Raw genomic sequence first — 25242 nt, forward strand, 5'->3', positions numbered from 1 at the left:
CACAAAGCAAAGACCTATTAATAGATATACTAAAAGAAAAAGAAAACATACCACCAGTGAAAATCTCTTGTCCGCAAAAGGAGACAGTAGGAAAGGAAGAAAGGAAGAGAAGACATATAAAACAACCAGAGAAAAAAATAACAAAATGACAGTAGTAAGTCCTTACCATCAATAATAATGTTAAATGGAAATGGACTAAATTATCCAATTAAAAGATGTAGAGTAGTCCAATTCTTAAGGCCACAAAACAATTTCAACAAGTTCAAAGAAATAGAAACTGTATCAAGCATCTTTTCTGAAAAGAAGGGAAAAAAACTAGAAATTGATAAGAAGATGTACCTTAGAAACTATACAAACAACTAGAAGGTAACATGCTCCTGAATGACTAACGAGTCATGAAGAAATTAAAAAAGAAATAAAAATATCTTAAAACAAGTGAAAATGGAAACACAACATACCATACCTATAGGATGACACAAAGCAGTGCTAACAGGCAAGTTTATAGCAATAACTGCCTACCTCAAAAAAGTAGAAATACTTCAAATAAACAACCTAATGATACACCTCAAGAAACTAGAAAATCAGGAACACACCAAATCCAAAATTAGTAGAAGAATACAGATCAGACCAGAACTAAACAAAATAGAAACTAAAAAAAGGACAAAGGATTCAATAAAACAAAAAGTTGGCATTTTGAAAACATACAAAATTGATAAACCACTAACTAGACTAACAAAGAAAAAAGAAGACCCAAATTAAATAAAACCAGAGACAACAAAGAGATACTACAAAGGAGAAATTCAAAGTATCATTAGAGGTTATTATGAGCAACTATATGCCAATACATTTCAAAACCTAAAAGAGATGGATATGTTCCTAGACACATACAACTTACCAAGATTAAAATATGAAGAAACAGAACACTTGAACATACCAGTAATGAATAAAAAGAAACAGTAATAAAAATTTTCCCATCATAGAAAAGTCCAGGACCTGATGCCTTCACTGCAAAATTCTACTAAACATTTCAAGAAGAACTAATGCCAATTCTACTGGAACTCAGAAAAATGAGGAAGAAGAAATACTTCCCAACTCATTTTTGTGAGGTGAGCATCATTCTGATACCAAAACCAGACAAAGACACAACAACAACAGAAAAGAAAACTACAGGCCAATATCATTGATGAACATAGTTGCAAAAATCTTCAATAAAATACCAGCAAATTGAATTCAACCACACATTAAAAAGATTATTCATTATTATCAAGTGGGGTTCATCCCAGGAATGCAAGGATGGGTCAACATACACAAATCAACAAATGTGGTACATCACATTAATAGAATCAAGGGCAAATAAATATTTAAATCATTTCAATAAATACCATAAATCACTCAATGAAATTTAATATCTCTTCATGATAAAATCTCTCAAAAAACTAAGTACAAAGGAACATACTTCAAAACAATAAAGGTCACATATGACAAACTCACATCTAGCACCATATTGAATGGGGAAAAATTGAAAGCTTTTAATCTAAGATCTGGAACAAGACAAAGATGCTCACTTTTACTACTCCTATTGAGCATTGTACCAGAAGTCATAGCCAGAGCAATCAAACAAAAGAAAGACAGAAAAGGCAACCAAATTGGAAAGGAAAAAGTCAAATTATTCTTGTTTGCAGGTGATATGATCTAATATTTAGAAAAATCCTGAAGACTTCACCAAAAAAAACTGTTAGAATTGGTAAAGGAATCCAGTAAAGTTGGAGGCTACAAAATTAACATACAGATATCAGCAGTGTTTCTATACTAGCTAATAGTGAACTATCCAAAAAAGAAATCAAGAAAGCAATCTCGTTTATTGTACAATAGCTACCAAAAATTACCCAGGAATAAACTTAACCAAAGAAATAAAAAGTCTCTATAATGAAAGCTGTAAAACACTGATGAAAGAAATTGAAGAGGACACAAAAAAGAAAAAATATCCCATGTTCATGGACTGGAAGAATTAATATTTTTAGCATCCATACTACACAAAGAGATATATAGATTCAATGAAATCTTTTCTAAAATACCAATGACATACATAAATATATTTTTTTAAATCTAAAGTTTGTATTTAACTTCAAAAGACCCAAATGGTCAAAGCAATCTTGAATATAAAAACAAAGCTGGAGGCATCATATTACCTGCCTTCAAATATACTACAAAGCTGTAGTAACCCAAACAGCATGGCACTGGCACAGAATCAGACACATAGACCAATGCAACAGAATAGAAATCCCAGAAATAAATCCTTACATGTATAGCCAACTCATTTTGACAAAGGCGCCAATAACATACATTGGGGAAAGCACAGTCTCTTCAATAATAGGTGCTGTGAAAACTGATAGCCATATTCGGAAGAATGAAACTAGATCTCTATCTCTCACCACAATCAAAAATCAAATCAAAATGAATTACAGACTTAAATGTAAGACCTGAAGCTAGGAAACTACTTTAAGAAAATATTGGGGAACCATTTCAGGACATTGGTCTGGGCAAAGATTTCTTGAGTTAGACCTTAGAAGCACAGGCAACAAAAGAAAAAAAATGACAAATGGGATTATATCAAGCTAAAAAGCTTATGCCCAACAAATGAAACAATCAACAAAGTGAAGATACAATCTACAAATAAAAAGAAAATATTTGCAAAGCACTTATCTGACAATGGACTAGTAACCAGAATATATAAGAAACTCAAACAACTCAATAGCAAAATGATAAATAATCTAATTAAAAATGAGCAAAGGATCTGAATAGATATTTCCCAAAAGAAGACATACAAATGACCATTAGGTATATGAAAAAATGCTCAAAATCACTAATCATTAAGGAGATGCAAATCAAAACCACAGTGAGATATCATCTCCCCACAGTTAAAATGGCTATTATTCAAAAGCCAAAAACAAAACAAAACAAAACAAACAAACAAAACAAACAAAAACCCAACCAAACAAAAACCCAAATGCTGTTGAGGATATGGAGAAAAGGAAATGCTCATACACTACACTGTTGGTGGCAATGTAAATTAGCACAGCCACTATGGAAAACAGTATGGAAGTTCCTAAAAAAACTAAAAATAGAGCTACTGTATAAGATCAAACAATCCCACTCCTGTGTGTGTGTGTGTATGTGTTGTGTGTATAGAAATCAGTATATCAGAGATATTATTTGCACTGTCATGTTTATTGCAGTGCTATTCACAATAGTTAAGACATAAAATCAACCTAAGTGTCTATCAGTGAATGAATGGATAAAGAAAATTTGGTTTATATGCACAATGGAAAATTTTTCAGCCATAAAAAAATGAAGCCCTGTCATTTGCAGCAGCATGGATTGAACTGGAGGACATTATGTTAAGTGAAAGACAAATATTGCGTGTTCTCACTCACATAGGAGCTAAAAAAAAAGATCTCTCACTCACATAGGAGCTAAAAAAAAAAAAATGATCTCTTGGAGGTAGCAAATAGAATGGTGGTTGCCAGAGGCTAGGAAGGGTAGCAGGGAGGGATGAGATAAAAAGGGGCTGGTTAATGAGCACAAGAAAACAGGCAGATAGAAGGAATAAAATCCAGTGTTCACTAGGAAAGTAAGGGGACTATAGTTAACAATAATTTATTGTATATTTCAAAATAGCTAGAAGATAAGGCTTGAAATGTCCCCAGTACAAATAAATGATAAATGTTTGTCACTTTTGTCTTTTTAATAATAGCCATTTTAACTGGGGTGAGGTGATATCTCATTGTGGTTTTGGTTTGCATTTCCCTGATGATTAATGATGTTAAGCATTTTTTCATATACCTGATAGCGTGTGTATGCCTTCTCTTGAGCAATATCTATTCAGATCTTCTGCCCATTTTTAAATTGGAGTATTTGCTTTTTTGCTCTTGAGTTGTTAGAGTTCCTTATATATTCTGGTTATTGATCCCTCATCAGATGGATGATTTGAAAATATTTCCTTTTATTCCATAGGTTGTCTCTTCACTTTGTTGGTTGTTTCCTTTGCTGTGCCGAATGATAAATGAGGTGATGGATATCCCAGTTACTCAGTTTTGATCATTACACATTGTATGGTTGTATCACATGTACCTCATAAATATGTACAACTATTCTGTATCCATAAAAATAAAAAACCACAAATAACTCAATTTAAAGTAGTCAAATAACCTAGATAGACATTGCTCCACAGAAGACACACAAATGGCCAATAAGCACACGAAAAGATGCTCATATCATTAACCATCAAGGTAATCAAAACCATAGTGAAATACCATTGCATACTCACTATGCTGGCTACAATAAAAAATAAATCATAACAAGTGTTGATAGGGATGTGCAGAAATTGGGACCCTCATTCACTGCTAGTAGGAATTCTGGTGCCCCTTCTTTCAAAAATATTTTGGCAGTTCCTCGACTTTAAACAGAATCTGACCAACCCAGCAGTTCCACTTCTAGGTATACACTCAAGAGAACTGAAAACATATGCCACACAAAAACTTGTACATGAATGTCCACTGAGGCATTATTCTTGTTAGCCAAAAAGTAGAAGTGATTCAAATATCATCAACTGATGGGTATATAATAAAATGTGGTATATGACTCCATATAATAGAATATCTTTCAGCAGTAAAAGGGGTAAGTACTGATACATGATGAATCTTGAAAACATTATGCTGTCAGAGAGCCCAGTCACAAAAGATCATGCATTGTATGATTCCATCTATATGAAATGTCCAGAATAGGCAAATTTGTATAGACAGAAAGTAGATGAATGGTTACCAGATTCTCAGGGGAATGTGAGGAATGGGATTACTGCTAAAGAATATGGAGTTTCTTCTGGAGGATGATAAAAATGTTCCAAAATTGATATGGTAATGGTTGCACAACTCTGTGAAAATACCAAAAAACTCTGATTGTATGCTTTTAATGAGTGAGTTATATGTGTGTGAGTTATATGTCAATAAAACTGTTAAAAAGAAAAGAAATAAGAGGGCTTATAGTCAACCTCTGTAGAACACCAGTTTACAACGTGCTGGTGTCTCCATCTCATGGGCTTTTATAGCAACCCTGTAGAGATTGCTATTGCTAGATCAAGTTAAAAAAAAAAAAGGCCTAAAGACTTCAAGTGATTTACTGGAGACATTGGCTAACTTGTGGCAGAGCCAGGAAATGCCAGTTTCCACCCACTCAGGTCAAGCCTGGTCTTCTTTCTAATATACCAGACTTTTTTCTTCTGAGGTTATCTACTCATTCCTTATTTACTTTGCCTAAATTGCCTGATTTTGAGACTCGAAAGCCTGATTTTGTGGCAGGCACTGTTCTAAGCCCTTCAAGTATATTAACTAATTAAATCTTTACAAAAACTCTGAAAAAAAAGTGCTACTTTGATCCCATTTGCAGATGAGAAAATGGAAGTATGGAGATTAATTTTCCCAGATCACATAGCTAGCAAATGGCAAACCTAGGATTTGCACCTCAAAGAGTCTGGAACCAGGCCCTATTGCTTTTAAACCCGTGCTTTTAAAGAGAGATTCTCTTTCTTTAAGTCTCATATCTTAGACCTCAGTTTCCACTGTAAAACAAGATAAAGAGATCTGCTCTGTTTAGTGGTGTTGAGGTTTGATACTGGGGCTCTACCTGAGTGTGCCAGTGGCCTTGGGTTCCTCTGCACTACAGCCAAAGGTGAATGGTGGTCACTGAGTGAGTTCTCTGCCTAAGAGCTCAGCCAGGAGAAGTGTTTGCTTTGCACTAGCTAAACAAATCATTCCTCTGTCAGTCTGTCAGGTGACCAGGCTGGGGTGGGGGTGCAGTAGGCGGTAAGGAGGAGGAGCTGCAGAGTTTCTATATACTCAGAGCTTGTATGTATTCCGTCCAATGAAACCATACCGCCACATGTTATTTTACACCCAGGCTGTCTGGGTTCTGCATCAGCGTGGGAGTGAGTCCTCGGCTAGTCCCTGGACTTGTCTTTCTGGTTGGTTGTTTAGAGAAGACTTAAAGGTGTAACAGTGCTTTTCTTGTGACTTTCAGTCTCTACTGACAACCCTGTGTGTCAAGTGTAATTAAGAGTTCTTGCCAGGAGACACAGGCTTCTTTCTCCTAGTGTGTCTCTACCTGGATTTCCCAGCTTTGCGTACCTAGAAAAATTCCACTTGGTCGTAGTGTATAATTTTTTAAATACATTGCTGTATCCAGTTTGGTGATATTTTGTCAGGGACTTTCGCAGCTATGTTCATTAGAACTATTGGTCTGTAGTTTTCATTTCTTGTAATGTCTTTGTCTAGTTTTGCTATTAGGACAATGCTGGCCTTGTAGAATGAATTAAAAAGAATTTCCTCTGCTTCTGTCTTCTGAAACAGATTATAGAGGATTTGTATATTTTCTCTGTTAAATGTTTGGTAGAATTCACAGACAAACCCATCTTGACCTGATGTTTTCTCTTTCAGAATATTATAAACTATTGATTGTATTTCTTTAATAAGTATAGGACTATTCAGATTACCCAATTTTTCGTGTGTGAGTTTTGACAGATTGTGTCTTTCAAGGAATTGGCCCATTTCATCTAGGTTATCAAATCTGTGGCCGTAGGGTTTTTAAAAAAATGTATTTATTGATTATCCTTTTAATGTCTATGCAACCTGTAGTGATGTCCCCTCTTTCATTTCATTTCTGATATTAGTATTTTGTGTCATCTCACTTTTTTCTTAGTTATTTTGGGTAGAGGCTTATCTATTGTACTGAAGTTTTCACAGAACCCACTTTTGGTTTCATTGATTCTCTGTATTGATTTCCCATTGTTAATTTCATTGATTCCTGCCCTAATTTTTATGATTTCATGTGTTTTCCTTACTTTGGCTTTAATTTCCTCTTCTTTGTCTGGTTTCCTAAGATGGGAGCTTAGATAATTGATTTTAGATTTCTTCATTTCTAATATAAGCCTACAATGCTATTAATATAAATTTCCTTCTACTGCTTTGTTTGTGGCTAACAAAATTTGATAAGTTGTCTTTTCATTTTCATTCAGGTTCAAGTATTTTAAAGCATCTCTTGAGGTTTCTTCTTAGACCAGTGGATATTTATAAATGTGTTATGCAATCTCTGAGACTTGGGATTTCCTGGCTGTCTTTCTGTTATTAATTTCTGGTTTAATTCCTTTGTGGTCTGAGAGCAAACATTGTATGATTTCTATTCTTTTAAGTATATTAAGGTATGTTCTATGGCCCAGAATATGATCTATTTTTTGGTGAATGTCCCACATGTGCTTGAGAAGAATGTGTATTCTGCTGTTGTTAAGTGAAGTAGTTAACAAATGTCCATTATATCCAGTCGATTGATGGTGGTGTTGTTGAGTTTATGTCCATACTGATTTTCCACTTGATGGATCTGTTAAATAGTAGTATAGGAGTGTTGAAGTCTCCAACTATAATAGTGGATTCATTTATTTTTTTTCCTTGTAGTTCTGTCATTTTTTGCCTTATGTATTTTGATTCTCTGATGTTAGGCACATATACATTAAAGATTGTTATGTCTTCCTGTGTTATCAACCCCTTTATCATTATGCAATGTCCTTTTATGTTCATGATAACTTTTCTTGCTCTGTCATCTACTCTGTCCAAAATTAATATAGCTACTCCAACTTCCTTTGATTAGTATGAACATGGTATATTTTTCTCCATTTGTTTAGTTTTAATCAATTTGCATCTTTATATTTAAAGTGTGTTTCTTGATATTTCTGACAATCTCTTTTAATTGGTACATTTAGATCATTGATGTTTAAAGTTACTGATATTATTGTATTTTCCATATGTATTGCCATTGTCTGTTACCATTTTTGTTTGTTCCTAATTTGCCTTCTTTTTTTTTTTCCTTGGTGGGTCTAATTTGATTTTTTCTCCTCTCTTAGTAAACCAATTATGCTTCATTTCTTTAACTTTTAAAATCAGCTGCTCTAGACATTGCAATATACATTTACAACTAATCCATGTTCACTTTCAAAAAACAGTATAAACCTCACAAGTACTGTGAGTACCTTATAATAAAATAATACTAATTTCTCCCTCCCATCCCTTATATCATTGCTGTCATTAATTTCACACATATATATATATACACACACATATACAAATATATATATTTGAATACGTTGTCGCTATTTTTTTGAATGAACTATTATCTGTTAGGTCAATTAAGAATAAGAAAAATAAAATTTTATTTTATCTTCATTTGTTCCTCCTCTGATGCTCATCCTTTCTTTATGTAGATAGATATGGGTTTCTGACATATACAATTTTCCTTCTCTCTACTCTAAATGACTTCTTTTACATTTCTTAAAAGGCAGCTCTACTGAAAACAAATCCACTCAATTTTTGTTTGTCTGAGAAAGTCTTTATTTCTCCTTCATTTTTGAAGGATAGTTTTGTAGGTTACAGAATTCTAGGTTGGTACGGTTTTTTTTTCCTCTCAAGTAAATAAGGTTTGTTTTCTCTGTTTTTTAAAACAGTGTTTTCTTTTTCTTTGATTCTCTGTGGTTTAAAAATGATATACCTAGGTGTAATTTTTTCAGCATTTATTTTCTTGGTGTTCTCTGAGCTTCTTGGATCTGTAATTTGTTATGACATTACTTTGGGGAAATTCTCAGTCATTATTGTTTAAAATATTTCTTCTACTCCTTTCTCTCTTTCTTCTCCTTCTGGTATTCCCTTTACAAGACATTCCACACTTTGTAGTTGTTCCACAGTTCTTGAATACTCTGTTGTCTTTGTTTTTGGTATGTTTTCTCTTTGATGTTCAGTTTTGGAAGCATTGATTGAGATATTCTCAGAGATTTTCCCTTCAGCGGTTTCCAGTCTATTCATACCCATCAAAGGCATTCTTCATTTCTGTTTCAGTGTTTTTGATCTCTAGAATTTCTCTTTGATTGTCTTAGAATTTTCATCTCCTTGTTTATGTTGCCCATTGGTTCTTGCATGCTGTCTACCTTATCCATTAGAGCCCTTATCATATTAATCATTGTGGTTTTATATTACCAATCTGATAATTCCTACATCTCTGCCATTTCTGAGTCTAGTTCTGTCTCTTCAAACTACGTGTGCTGTCTTTTTGTAAGTCTTGTCGTTTTTTCTTGATACCTGGACATGAGTTACTGGGTAAAAGGAACTACTGTAGACATGCCTTTTGTAGTGTGGTGATTAGGTGTATGTGTGTTGGGGGATAAGTGCTTTATTGTCCTGCTATTAGGTTTCAGTCTTTTATGAGGCCATGCCTATGGACTGTGGATTGTACAAGTGTTCGTAAGTATTTTTCCTTCTCCTTAGGTGGAATAGGATGGATACAGTGGGCTGGAGTTGGGTATTTCTTTTCTCCCAGGTCACTTAGGCTCTGGTAAAACAATATTAGTTTAGGTTCTGGTTAAATAGTTTCTCCTGTGGGCAGACCTTGCTAAGAAGAACAGAGTACACTGGCATATTTCAAAATGGTTACATTTCCCCTTCTTCTAATTGAAGCACAAGGGTATTTTTCTTTGATATTTATTGTGAGAACCTTGTCAAGTTCCTGGAGGTAAAGTTCAACCATGTGTGGGGGCTCCCCTTTGACTGGGTCCCCTGGAGTTATTTTTAACTCTCAGCCTTGTCTACACTGAGTGTGTGTGTATGTGTGTGTGTGTGCACATGCGCATAATATATTCAGAGAATCAAGTAGCCTTCATTGATCATTTTCAGTATGTTAGAACATGAATGTGAAATTCCAAGGAAGGAACCACGTGGTATTTTTAAAGAGAGAAGCCTGGAAAACCCCCACACAACATTTTCATTTTATTTCCATGCATGAAGAAAGGCAGTGGATTAAGGCAATGGATTTTTAGGCTTAAGCAGAGGCCTGGGAGGGAGAAGATGTGTATCAAATCCTAACTCACCTTCACCAAGGTGTGGTCTCTTTTTCAACCTGGGGTTCCTTAGAATGAGGGGCTAGAAGAAGAGAGATGGTGTATAAGGGCCCTTCCAGCTCTTTATCTTTGAATCTGTGATTCATTGTCATGAATGAAGAGCAAAATGCTAATTATTCAGGAATTGGTCATCCTTTCTGTAAAATTTTAGAACTAAAAGAAGCCATTTGGACTAACCTCAGAATAGTTAAACCATTTGATTAAGGCCACACATTTAGTTTTTCCTAGAGCAGGGTCAAGATTTAGGTAATTGATTCCAAGCCTAGTGTCCCATCTGATTTTATCCTCTTACAATTACTGGGCACCTACCATGAGTGACACTCTGTCGTTAGGCACTGGGAATGTCAGAAGGCATAAAATTCAGTCCTGTTCTCAAGATCATAGTCTTACTGGGGGAGGGAAGATAACTGTCTGGGGAGATATTAACAAACACCAGCACAAACAGCCTCTGGTCCTTGAAGTATCTTCCCCTCTTGGTTTTGCGACGCCGTGTTTTTGGGCTTTCTCTTACATCTCTGGCAGCCTTCTGGGACTTCCTGGAAAAAAATAATCTATATCTAGAAGAAAAAAAGTCTCTATTGTTCCTTCACACCACCTGCTTTTCAGGTCTGAATTCCAGCTGCCAGAGACTGACGTCTGTAGGAAGTTTTTCCCTGGCACAGCAGAGCCATAAGCCTTTGTGTTACTTTTCAGTATTTCCAGAGGTTTTAGGAAGGATGGTGTCTTCTTAAAATGCATTTAAATTAAATAACTGGGTGCCCAGAATGAGGCCAAAAATTAATGCTGGCTCTTCTGCTAACTTGCTTTGGGAAAGTGACATAACTACTCAGTCTCTTGGTCTTCCAGTTGCAAAATGGAGATAATATTTGCCAATGTGTCCTTTTTTCAATGTTGGAGTTCATTAAGATTTAGAACTATTATATAACACTGTTTCCCCAGGCAGTGGCATCCATTCCTCTGGCTTCAGTCCTTACCTACATACCAAGAAGTCTACCTCCTACCTGCTGGCCCATCTAGAAAGCTGGGGGCTAACGCAGCCCGTTTCTGGTCCCACCTGCATATTCAATCAGTCACCAAGTCCCACCACCTAAATTCCCTAACAGGCCTCCTGGAAATTCCTTGCTCTCTTTCAATTCATTCTCCACATCAGTGGTGTCTCAAGGGCTGGGCTGGAAGAGAGGTCTGTCCAGGATATAGCCAGGAAGGGGTACATTTACTGTAAATAATTTAAAAGCAATAATAAAACCTATTAAAAATCAGTCTGTTTTTATTATCATTATGCACTGGCAATTCTCAACAATTTCAGCAGTAAAATACTAATCCCTGGAAAAAAAAAAAAACAACTTTTGATGGTCTAAGTTCTATATAATTACTGCAGTTGCTATTGAGTCTTAATAATATACCAGCTTCAAATTAGTTCATTTTTAATACTTACCCTTTAATACATGTGGTATTTTACATGGAAATTAACTCAGAGAGCTACCAGTTACATAGTGGCTGACATGTGTGAATTTGGATATACACATTCATATGGAGGGTTAAGTTCATGATGATTTTGGGATCAGAGGAGCTGACTTTGGTTGCAGTTTTTGTCTCCAGTTCTTCTGGAACTACACAGTCTAGCATTTCATCAGTAGATCCAAAATAAACGATGAGAATACAGTGACTATAAAGATGAATAAACAGAACTTAAATTTATTTCACATAACCACAGAGACTTTATATGTTTAACATTTATTATGGTGAAACTATGAGGTTTAATATCTTTGGTGTGTGCTCATTTTAGTTCATACATGAAGTGATTTACTAAAGTTAAATAATGCTTTTAAAGTTGAGAGTATTGTTTTTATTTTTTTTATTTTTATTATTTTATTTTTTTTTTTTTTGAGACGGAGTCTCGCTCTTTCACCCAGGCTGGAGTGCAGTGGCGCGATCTCGGCTCACTGCAGGCTCCGCCCCCCGGGGTTCACGCCATTCTCCTGCCTCAGCCTCCCTTGTAGCTGGGACTACAGGCGCCTGCCACCTCGCCCGGCTAATTTTTTGTATTTTTAGTAGAGACGGGGTTTCACCGTGTTAGCCAGGATGGTCTCGATCTCCTGACCTTGTGATCCGCCCGCCTCGGCCTCCCAAAGTGCTGGGATTACAGGCGTGAGCCACTGCGCCCGGCGAGAGTATTGTTTTTAAAAGTATTATTTTAAAACCAAATAATTCAAGAGAATAATGATTATTACTGAAAATAATTTGCGCTTGTGGTATAATAAGAAATATATATCTGGTGTTTGTCTCCTGTTCCTGACACAGAGCTGCTCCTGAAATCCCTTGGAATTCCCTGAGTGATAGCAGTGTCCTTTGTTCTAATGAGATGACTCTTGGTGGGCCCATAGATAGCTTAATTATGGGGGTGGTTGTCAGAAAGACCAAACTTTGGTTAGAAGTCTGAAACTTTCAGTACCACACTTCAACCTCCAGGGAGGGGAGAGGTGCTGGAGAATGAGTTAATAATCAATGTCACCTACATGATGAAACCATCATAAAAACCCCTAAACGATGGGTTTCAGAACTTCTGGATTTGGAGGGTGGCACCTGGAGAGCAAGGCAGCTCCACACTCCCTCTTCACACCTTGTCCTGTGCATCTCTTCCATTTGGCTGCTCCTGAGCTATGTCCTTTATAATAAAGCTGGAATAGTGAGTACAGTGCTGCACAACTTCTGTGAGTTGTAGCAAATTGTCAAAGTTGGGGGAAGGGATGTGGGAACTCCCCATTTATAGCCAAGTTGGACAGAAGTGTGGGTAACCTGGGGACTTGGCACCCACTAATTGTGTCTGAAATGAGGGTATTCTTGTGGGATAGCCCTTAAAACTATGGAGTCTGAAGTGACATCCTGGTAGTTAGTGTTAGAATTGAATTGAATTGTAGATGACTTGTTGGTGTTAAAGAATTCAGGAATTGGTCATTGGTATAGAATCCCCCATCCCTAACATTTGGTGTTAGAAGTGCTGTGATGGGAGGCCGAGGCGGGCGGATCACGAGGTCAGGAGATCGAGACCACGGTGAAACCCCGTTTCTACTGAAAATACAAAAAAATTAGCCGGGCGTGGTGGCGGGCGCCTGTAGTCCCAGCTACTCGGAGAGGCTGAGACAGGAGAATGGCGTGAACCCGGGAGGCGGAGCTTGCAGTGAGCCGAGACTGCGCCACTGCACTCCAGCCTGGGCGACAGAGCGAGACTCCGTCTCAAAAAAAAAAAAAAAAGAAAAAAAAGAAGTGCTGTGAGTAAAACAGCTCACTGCCCTGTAGAAGAGGGGGTGTTAAAAACAATCTGCTGCGGTTGGCTGTTGAGTACCCAACATGGTTGTCGAGTACCATGGTGCAGTGTCACAGCTTCATGGGGTGGCCAGAGTGAGATTTTTAAAAGCTCAGGTCTGATCCTTCTCAAAGCCACTGGGTTCAAGCCCTCATTGTGGCCTCTCAGGCCACGCACAGTCTGCCCCTGCCTACCTTGCTGCCTCATCTTGGGTCACTCCTCCCTCACTGTCTAAGCTGCGCCTTCCTGCCTCAATGCCTTCTTACATACCGTTTCCTTTGCCTGGGGCAGTCTCCCTGGGTGCCATGCTCCCCTTTATCCTGTATTATCCAACCTCCTTCCTGCTTCAGTGTAATGTCTCCTCCTGGGGAAAGCCTTCTCCAGCTCCCTAATGTAGCCTCCCTATGATCTCCCCACATGCTGTATTTCTTTAGCATTAATCAAAGGCCACTACACATGGGAACATTTCATTGCTGAAAGCCTTCTACAGCTAGATTCTAAGTAGCCTGAGGACAGGCACAATATCTGTATGGTGATATTTCCACTGGGACTTCAATGCCTGCCCCACTGGTGTGCCATAATCTTTGTGGCCAGTAAGAGGACACCTGGGAGCAGGCTCTTTCCTGGAGGAGTTGACAAAGGGAGCTCTTTAAGGTCCTTGTGTTTTTGTTTTTCCAGTCTCTAGGGAGGCAGATCCCGATCACTGACTGCCTTGTCTTGGAAGATGATGGGGTGGTTGCTGTGGCTTTTCATCAGCCCTGCTCTCTCACTCTGCATTGCTGCCGTGGGGCCAGCCAAGCTGTGATAGAAGGTGGGCTGAAGAGGCTTTTCTAGCAATGCAGGGATGTTCTTCAGGCACTCAGCATTACCACTTTATAGAACAACTCTGCCCTCCCTGCCAGAGGAATCATGTGGACTGGATTTGAATGGTTTTCTCGCTGTCTTCTCCCCAGCTCCCCATGAAACAATATCTCATTAGCATGGGACTGTATAAAAAATATACTATGTTGAATGGGTACTACATTCACTTGGCTTAAAAAATTAACGCGATATAAAAAGATATCCTTTGAGAAGTCTCACTCTAACCCACGTCGTATCAGTTTCCAAGGGCTGTTGTAACAAAGAACCACAAACTGAGTGGCGTAAATATCAGAGATGTATTGTCACACAATTCCAGGGGCTAAATCTGAGATCAAGGTCCTGGCAGGGTTGGTTCCTTCTGAGGGCTGTGAGAGGGAATCTGTTCCATGCCTCTCTCCCATCTTGTGGTTTGTTAGCAATCTCTGGCGTTCGTTGGCTTGTAAAGCATCACCTCAGTCTCTGCCTTCATCTTCACATGGTGTTCTCCCTGTGAGTGTTCTTGTATCCAAATTTTCCCTTTGTATGAGGATACCAGTTATATTGGATTAAGGGCTCACCCTACTCCAACATTCTCCCATCTTACATGCTGGGGCACTGGGAATTAAAACTTCAAAATATGAATTTGGGGGATCACAGTTCAGCCCATAACACATATCTCACTGGATATTTTAATATCTGATTAGACATTTATGCAGGTAAAAAACACTTTATGATTTTCTGAACATAGAAGGTAACACTGATACAGACAGGAGGCAAGGAAATACTGGGTAGAAGAGGGCACTTCCCCAGCAAAGGCATCACCCTCAAGACTGGAAACCCTCATACCTAGATGGGAATGGGCATTCCTCTTTTCACACCCAATTGTTAGCTTTTGGCCTGCCATAGCCTCCTATCCTGTACCCATATACACCTCAAACCCCAGGATCCACAAGCAGATGAGCAGAAGAGCAGAGGAACAGAAGAGCAGCACAGCAGAGAAGGAGTGTCTGAGTGTTGAGAGGAATTTGGCTGGGGATGGTCGGAGAGGAGTTTGGCCGACCAAACTCCAGGGGGAGATCATCTTCCCACTCCATCCCCTTTCCAGGTCCCCCTCCATCCTGCTGAGAGCCACCTCCACCACTCAATAAAACCTCCTGAATTAACCATCCTTCAAGTCTGTGTGTAACCTGATTCTTCCTGGATGCCAGACAAGGACCTGGGTACCAAAAGGGCACTGAGCTGGTTAACATTTAAGCTGTCTGCAGATGGCAGAGCTAAAGGAGCACTGTAACACATGCTTACTGGGGCTTTAAGAGTTGCAGGCACCCACCCCTAGACAATACCATGGGGCCAGAGCCCAAAAGTGCTCACCCTGGCTTGTACACCATCCCATCTGCATGCTGCCCCTCCCATAAGGGGTTTGAGTGCCTGGCAGCTGAACATATGCACCACATCCCTATAGCATGTTCTGTAAGAGGGTCAGGGAACTCTCCTATTTCAACACTATTTTACATATCGACTCAAAGTAATTTTTGCACAGTTTTAATATGCGCCGACCTTCTCAGAAATGTAGCCACCAGATTTATTACAGAAATGATGTGCTTTCATTTGTTTGGAAATTTACCAAGAGTTTGTGTCTTTAGAAAGTCATGTCATTAGCAGCACTGTGCATAGTATTTTTGTCACCAAGAAGACTTACCTAAAGCACTCTGAAAATATCAGGCTCCTGCTACTGTAAAAATGATCTGAAAATGCTTTTTGTTACATAATTGTTCTTTCTGAGGTGGAAAGAATGTGATTGCAAAATGTTCTAATCCAGGTTTACCAATATTTTCTCCAAAAATACTATGAGATATACATATTATATATATATATACATACACACACACATACATTTGGTATATGTTACATGTTTGTGGCTCCTGGGAGGTACAGAGCATAGTCATATTGTAAAATGCTCTAAAGATTCTACTATCACCTTTTATAATTTATACTAAGATTGTTAATTTTTGTTAGCTTCACGTCCATCATTCTCATCCAGTTGCTGGGGGCTCTGTCTGCTCTGCCTAATTTTGTTCCTGAGGTTTCAGAAGCCCAACATAATACATGTGTCTTCAGTTAAGGATTTGTAATGGTGGGAAATGTTCCTGAGATTTTAGATACAATGACTCTTTAAAACAGAAGGGTGTTAAGTTCCTTGTTTAGCATATGCATCCATACAATTTAGTTTGAAAATTTCGGTCAGACAGAAGCTGTCAAAAAGAGATTTGAATATTCGATAAGAGTTTTCAACTTTCACCGAAGTTCACAGATGAACAATTTAGGAGGGCAGAGGCTGTGTGCTCTCTGTTGACATTCATGGTTCAATTGATGTGCAAATATTGGATTCTTTCTTGCTGTAATAACAAGAAAGTAGCAGCAATTCTACTCTACAAAATAGCAAAATTATGAAACACTCAAAGGGACATATGTGTGTATGTATGGGTTTAGAAATCTTTTTTATCCAGAGAAACACAGCACATAGTAGGGGATTAGTAAAAGTTTCATTAAGAATCACACTTTTTTAGTTCTAGAAGGACCTTTAGGGATGATCTAGCCTATTCCACCTGTTTATATTTCCCTTTTTCAGGTGATGATACTGAGGCCCACAGAGGTTAACTGAATTGCTGGTGATTGTTTATATCCTTGCCCTGTTTTGAGACATCTTATGAAAAACAAACTTCTTGCTTTTTTATATGGATGTCTTTTGAGTACTTACCTGGTGGGCTACTAGATGACTCTCCGAGGAGTATCCCCATAACTCTATTTTTGGCTTTTTTAGCACTTCATTTGTTTGCTTCACATATCATGGATTATGAAACTTTAAGGCAGATCCTTCTTTATAACTACATTTTAAATTATCTTGTTTATGAGGACCCATAAAATAAATTTCTCAAAAAACTCAGACCTAGGAATATTTGTTATTCTTCTGAGTTACTTGTTTGATATTACTTAATGGAAAGTAGGATTCTACTTTTTTCTTTGCCTTGGCCACTAGGGAATCCAGACTCAAATTTGTGGAATTAAACATCTTAATAGCACATAGGATATTATAATTTTTATTTGGTAAACTAACCTAACTTGTGGCCTTATTTTATTTTTTTTTACTCATTTTCCCCTCTGTATTTCTATTTTCTCTCTTCTTTATTTTTATCTTACTGAATTGTAGGTATTTCAAAGTTATATGAGATCCTTTTTAATATTAAGCTTAACAATCTCCCTTGGAACTATTATTTATTTAACACCAAAACATGCTAGGCTGTGTCAATAGACCAACCTTAGAAGTTGTGGTAAGACAGGTTAAAATGATAGAGAATCTACATAGCTGTCTTTTTAGTATTGAAATAAATTTTAGGGCCCTACTGGGTAGAAAAAATAGAAATGAACTCAGGGTTATTTTGAGCTCTAAGGTCTCTTGAGCTAAATGGGAAAATATAATATTTAATACATATTAAAATACGATATTCCTTAAAAATATAAGAGTGAAATTAATTCAAAATTCTCTTAAGTGGTATAGTAACCCTGGAAGGGGGATCTGGGCTCAAATCTGACTTGGAAATTCTGTCATGGTACAACTCCACTCCAGAGACATGGATGTTTGATTATCTTCTTCTATATGTTTTATAGTCCTTGTTATAGCTATAAATAGGGTTCTGTCCTGTCTGTATTTTAAACAAGAATTCAGTCTGCATTCAAACTAATAATTATCTTGTTAAGAAATTTTTTGTGTAGCAAATTGAAGAGGCAACTCCAAAGATTCCTTGAAAATGTAGCTTCAAAATTGTTTGTGATAATTAAAAAACTTTTTAAACAAGTTAATGGACTAATCCTAGAAACATTCAGAATTAAGACTAGAGACGTTTATGAGAATAAAAATCCATGATATTAATATTTTGTGTAAAAATCTGTACATATTTGTTTCAGCTGTTTGCACTATTTTACAGTATTTGGCTTATTAAAGTAACAGATTATCTTTGTCATTCTGATTTAAAATGTATAACTGATTAAGTGTTTTATAGTTGTAAGCCAACATTTTAGTTCATGCCACTCTGAGCCCTGGTTTATCTCTTCTTCCATGCTGAATACTGTAAGGAGTGACTGTTAGTGTAACTCAGTTACCAGTAAGCAAGTGAATGTTTAATTTCTGGGTGCTGTTTCCTTTTGTGCACCAGCTATCTAATTTTCCCTGGATGTACTGTGCTCTTTCACACCTGTGTGTGGTTCTTCAGCCTACACATTTGTTCCAGATACCCACCACCAGTCCTATCTCTGCTTGGAAAAATCCAACCCATCCTTTAAAGCACAGTGGAAATGTAACCTTGCCTGAAATCTCCCCCTTGTTCCTCCTCAAGCAGGATTTTCTTTTCTCTTTTCTTTTCTTTTCATTTTCTTTTCTTTTTTCCCTTCTCTCTTTTCTTTTCTTTTTTCTCTTTCTTTCTTCTTTCTTTCCTCCTTCCTTCCTTCCTTCCTCTTTCTTTCTTTCTTTCTTTCTTTCTTTCTTTCTTTCTTTCTTTCTTTCTTTCTTTCTTTCTTTTTCTTTCGTTCGTGTCAGCTTTTATTTTAGATATAGCGGATATATGTGCAGATTTGTTACATGGGTATATTGCACCAGGCAGTGACTGTGGTACCCAATAGATAATTTTTCAAGCCACAACCCCGCGCCTCCCTTCCCCTGCCCCCATCCTTACTCCCCTTTCTCCCCTCTAGTAATCCACCGTGTCTATTGTTGCCATGTTTATGTCCATGTATGCTTAGTGTTTAGCTCCCACTTGTGAGTGAGAACGTGTGGTATTTGCTTTTCTTTTCCTGAGTTAATTTGCTTAGGATTATGGCCTCCACCTCCAGCCATGTTGCTGCAAAGGACAGGATTTCATTCTTTTTTATGGTTGCATACTATTCCATGGTGTGTATGTACCATTTTCTTTATCCAGTCTACCACTGATGGGCACCTGGGTCGATTCTATGTCTTTGCTATGGTGAATACAGCTATGAACATATGAGCATGTGTATCTTTTTAGTATAATGATCTACTTTCGTTTGGTTATATACCCAGTAATGGGATTGCTGGGTCAAATGGTAGCCCTGTTTTAAATTATTTGAGAAATCTTCAAACTGCTTTCCACAATGGCTTAACTAATTTACATTCTCATCAACAGTGTCTAAGGGTTCCCTTTTTTCCACAGCCTTGCCAGCATCTGTTGTTTTTTTGACTTTTTAATAACAGCCATTCTGATTGGTGTGGGATGACATCTCACAGAATGGCTATTGTTAAACATTATTACTTAACAATAATGTTAACAATATTAGCAGTAAGTTAAATATTATTATTATTAAATTGTGGTCTTGATTTTTATTTCCCACATGATTAGTGATGATGAGCATTTTTTCATCTGTTTATTGGCTGTTTTATGTCTTCTTTTGTGACGTGTCTATTCATGACCTTTGCCTGTTTTTTAATGGGGTTATTTGCTTTTTCCTTGTTGCTGTAAGTTCCTTATAGATTCTGGATATTAGACCTTTGTCGGATGCATAGTTTACAAATATTTTCTGCCATTCTGTAGGTTGTCTGTTTACTGTTGATAATTTCTTCTGCTGTGCAGAAGCTCTTCAGTTTAATTAGGTACCACTTGTCAATTTTTGTTTTTGTTGAAATTGTGCAAGCAGGGTTTACTTCAGCCTCTGTGCTGCTCTTCACTCCTGCCTGAATAAATATCTTTGACTGTCAACTGTGGGATCATGAATCCTTCAAGGACAGATCATGACTTCGGCCCAGAATCTAGTCCATAACAGTCACTTAATACCTGTTAAATTGAACTAAACTGATGAGTTTAATCAGCATAAATTAAAGATACTGACCAGCTAGATAACAGACCATTAATTACTTCACCAACTTTTACTCGGGATCCCATAACATCATAGAGAACTCTGAGAGATGTAAAAGATAATCTAGTTCTGTCTGTTTTATATTTTTTGTGTTCTATGGAGAATTCTATTTGAAGAAAAACTTCTATATCCTAAAACAGCATGAAAGCCACTGATTCTTGATAAGCTTTTATTTTTAGATGAGTAAGCTGAAGTTTTTAAATGTAAAAATAGAGATACGTGATTTCTCTTAAAAAATGAAACGATCTACCAACACAGGTTCCCATCCTTGAGAGGTGTTAAGCTCCTGGAATCCTCTCTGGTTTGCTGCAGTCCTCACGACTCCCTATAGTTTCTCTGTTGCAAAAGCTGAATATCAAGAGCAGCACTCAAACCCAGAAATGCTCACTCTGGCATATCACGGTCGTACACCTGGCCTTCTCTCTTCATTGATGTTACTTGCCTGTCACCGAAGGTAGTTAAACTTCAGGCTCTAACTTTTGCAATAGATGTATTTCTTTGAAGTATTATGGGAAAAATATTGTTTACAAATTAAACTATCTAAAATGCATGTAGTTTGTTATTCAGAGAAATCAACTGTAAATTCTTGTACATCAAATAAGCACACCTGCTTATATTTCTATTGCTTTGACAAGAGCTACATCTTAACGTGGCATATAATTCTGAGAGCTCAACTTGTTCTGTTAAAATTCTCCAGAAATTTCTTCCTTTGATGAGCATAACATTTACTTTTCCACAGGGGAAGCTTGAGTTCAGTGTGATTGCTTTTTCTTTGCAAGTAATCTGTCTGGCTTTCTTTTCCTGCATGAATAAGATCATATCACTTATAAAATTTTTATCATGAAAATAAAACTGTTGCCAAGACAGGTTTAAGACTGAGCGGCATTAGTTTTTGCCAGGGACATGGTGAACTCATTAGAGTGGTAGACTCCAACTCTCTTTCATACTAGAAAGTTTTCCCTTTTGTACATAGTTTTATAAAAACAGTTGTATTGGCATATAAATGTCATATAAAACGTACCCATGGTAAGTGTACACTTCAATGATTTTTGGTTTCAGAAATTTTCCATCATCCAAAAAAGTTCCTTTGTGCTTATTTAAAGTTATTCCCTACTCCCAACCCCTAGCTCTATGCAAGCCCAAGCCAGGAATGTACTTTTTCCAGTCATGACCTCAACCTTGGGCAAGTCTAGTTATTGGTGCTCCCTCTCCCTAATCACCAAGACTATCACCTTCACCAATGCCATTGGGCACATGTATCTCTACCACTCCAAATCAAATATCTTCACAAATATCTGTCCCCTGCCTGGGCAGACCTTGGTGAGTACTGAGCTGGAGGAGCCTGGGGAAAGAACTGGAGCAGCCCCGGACAAGAACGCCTCAGACTCCCATAGTTTTTACTTGAAGTTCAGCTGTTTTTAAAGCGTAAATCCTTCAAGATTCTTGTTTACAGCTGTTTTCAAAAAGGGGCTTTGCTGACCTCACTCAGCCATAGCCAGAAGTCTCGCCTTTTCATGTATGTTAGATCTTTTCTTCCTTAATTTTTTCTTCTTTTTTTTTCTCAAGGATGTCAATGATCAGCTGATGAGATCTTTCTGCTCTGTAGTCTGTTGCTATCTCCTTTTATCTTGTAATCTTTATCTGTTTTCTCATGGAGCTTTTCTAGTTGGTCTCTGATCTCACCAATTCTGCTTTCTGGGATGCATCTTCTGCCCTGCACTGTCTTAGAGGAGGATTTTCATTAGCTATTGCAGTATTAGTTTCTTGACACTTGTTTAGTTCTTTACCCTTGTGTTTTGGCCTTGCTATTTACCTTTTTTTTTTTTTTTTTGAGATGGAATTTTGCTCTTATTGCCCAGACTGAAGTGCAATGGCATGATCTCGGCTCACTGCAGCCTCCACCTCCCAGGTTCAAGTGATTCTCCTGCCTCAGCCTCCCAAGTAGCTGGAATTACAGGTGCGCACCACCACACCCAGCTAAGTTTTGTATTTTTAGTAGAGACAGGGTTTCGTCATGTTGGCAAGGCTGGTCTCGAACGCCTGACCTAAGGTTATCTGCCCACCTTGGCCTCCCAAAGTGCTGAGACTACAGCCGTGAGCCCCTATCTACCTTTTTATATCAGACTTGCACCTCAGTTACTTCTATTTCCATCAATTTTTTCTTAATTTTGTAAAGTTATTTTCTTCTATGCTTTTGAAAATAAAAATGCTTTCTAAATTATTTTTCTGATTCCTTAGTATTAACAAGAGTAATTTTTCTCTGCATCTTTAGAGCAATAATTTCTTTCTTTGATGTTCAAATGTTGTATTTATATAATTTTCCTGATTACTCAACCTTGAATAAAGTGTGACTCTGTTCTGGTGTTTGCCAGCTGATAGGACCCACATATTCTATTTGGATTCTCTCACTGTCCACTAAGGTACCATCAGAGTTCCTTCTTCAGAATATAAGCTGGAAGTCAAGCAGATACCCAAGCCCCTAGCTTAAGTTGTTCATGTCTGAAAGACTTTTATCCCATTCAACGCTACTCCAAAGAGGCAGGACTACTTTTCTTCCCATTACCTAGTTTTCTATCTATGAGCCAGTGTAGTTATGACTAAAAGCTTTAAATCAGCATGTAGGTCTTGCTGCATTAGAGGTAGAATGTGGGGAAGTTCAGTCTCTAAAGTGGATTGCTTCCTGTTTCTGTCCCCACCTGTATATGACTTGACCTCACAGCGTACAGTACACTCACAGGATGACCAAGTTTAATGACTGGGTATTATAGGCTTCAACATCAGTCTAGTAATGAAGCACTGAGGAATTCTTAGGGGAGACTTCCTTCAGAAAAGAAGGTCCCCTTCAAGGAAATAGGTCTCTAGCATCATCATGGTAAGCCTTCCTGGCTATGTTGCTCTCTTTCAGAGAACCATACATGAGCTCACTGAAGACATTACTTAGTACAGTCCATCTACATTACAGTTAGTACTAATTCCTCCCAGTCATTAAAAACATCATTGATTTATAGCCTTAGTTTCCACCGCTATTGTGATTTTTCCTCCATGTTGGTATTTTAAAGTTGGAGGAGAAATTAGTAACTAATATAGTATTTGCTAACCAATTTAGTATTTGCTAAAATACTAAAAATATCCAAATACTGATTAAACTGATGAGATGCTTTCATATTCAGAGAGAAGTTGTTTTCCATGACCCTTAAGATTTTTAGCATAAATTTCAGAAAAATACATTTTCTGCTCTAGTTTATACAGTTGACCCTTGGACAACACAGATTTGAACTGTGTGGGTCCACTTATGTATGGATTTTTTTCTGCCTCTGCCACTCCTGAGACAGCAAGACTAACCCCTCCTGTTCTTCCTCCTCCTCAGCCTACTCAGTGTGAAGATGACAAGTGTGAAGACCTTTTTAATGATCCACTTCTACTTAATGAATAGTAAATATCTTTTCTCTTCCTTATGATTTTATGAATAACATTTTTTTCTCTAGTTTATTGTAAGAATACAGTAGATAATACCTATAACGTACAAAATATGTGTTAATCAACTGTTTATGTTATCAGTAAGGCTTCTGCTCAATAGTAGGCTATTAATAGTTAAGTTTTTAGGGAGTTAAAAGTTATATGTGGATTTGTGACTATGCTGGGACCGGGGTTGGAGCCCAAGCCCCCATGTTGTTCAAGGGTCAAATGTATAGAGAGTAATGTTTTGGAAGAATGTGTGCTAGAACAGTGAATCTCAAATTTTTATGTACAGTGCTTCTCAAACATGAATGTGCACAGGCATCCTCTGGGATCCTGTTAAGAGGCATACCCTGCTTGTCTAACAAGCTCCCTACTCTTATGATAAGGAAGGTGGCAGAAGAGCTGGGGTGCTGTGTCCAATCATTCTTGTTCTGATTGCCATTCAGGAAGACACAAACTGGAAAAATTCTGCAGCTCTGCCATTTCTAGACTTACAGAGAGCCTGATGTTTTGTGACCCCTGCTCCCAAAGCAGAAACTGTCACCAATGATTGCTCTGTCAATAATTGTGTGTCATTTCATGTTCAAATACTCGTGGTTGTTTTTTTTTTTTTTAATCTGGGAGGAGACTGTTAGAGTAAGGAGGTGGCAACCACAGATAAGTCTTATCATTTTCATGACACTAATCATAAGTTTTTATTTTTTATAAAGCTTCTAAGGGTTTGAAGTGGGGTTTGTTTGTAGCAGGTGACATCTTAAAAATTCACAGACAGTCCTTTGAGGCCTTGGCTAGAGCAAGAGGTCTCAAAGCTCCACAAGGGGATTTATGAAACAAATACAGCTGTCTTTCAAATAGGAAAATAGCCAAGTGTGTGTTTGGAGCTATGAGAAAAGACAGTGAGTGATCTGCTTTTAAGGAAGTGGCTCTGCTCTAGAACAGCTGACTTGATGCTTTCGCATTCAATAAAAATGCTCCTATTGATTTGCAAGATATGTTGTGTTTTCTACACCTCAAAATAGATTCCATTATTTTTTCTTTGTTTGCAAATTAGGGCATTTTTATGGTGTCAAGTTTAAATCAGAATTAAATTTCAGAATAAGATTGCTTTTATCCTCTTGTCTGCTTGACAGCATGATTACTTCCTTATTCTAATACTTTCTATAGAGAACAGTTTTCATTGTTGACAATTTCAGTGTATGGGTTATGTTGTGGCTAAGAATTGCAAAGCATTTAGTTGGAAATATCTAAAAAGTAAACTTGGGACTTCACGTAAAAGAAAGATAATAGTGGCATTTTCAGTAACAGTGCCATCTGAAACTAGCCTGCTAGGATTATTTGGACAACAGATTCAGACAGAAAAGCAACATACCAAGGACGTTTTAGACCTTAGATGTTTGGAAAAAGCAGATTAACATAAGTACCACTGACGTCAATTCTGTAGACTTGGACAAATCGTTGCTGTTGTTATTTAATTTCTCTTACTATCTAGTATTTGTAAAGTATCTAAAAATTAAATTGTATCTATATCTTAAAATAGATTATCTCCTTCTGAGGGTAAAGTTCAAGTTTGTATATCCTCTACCAAGGAAGTCAATCTTTTAAGAATCTTTATCTTTCTCTTTAAGAAACATAATTTGTCAAGAGCTTAACCCACATCCATCACTCCCTTCCTTTTACCTCCCTCCTGCCTCTGAGAATTTACTGCTTTCTATTCATTTTTTTTTTTCAATCA

The sequence above is a fragment of the Symphalangus syndactylus genome, chromosome 3 (assembly GCF_028878055.3).
Source record: "Symphalangus syndactylus isolate Jambi chromosome 3, NHGRI_mSymSyn1-v2.1_pri, whole genome shotgun sequence".
NCBI classification, from domain to species: domain Eukaryota; kingdom Metazoa; phylum Chordata; class Mammalia; order Primates; family Hylobatidae; genus Symphalangus; species Symphalangus syndactylus.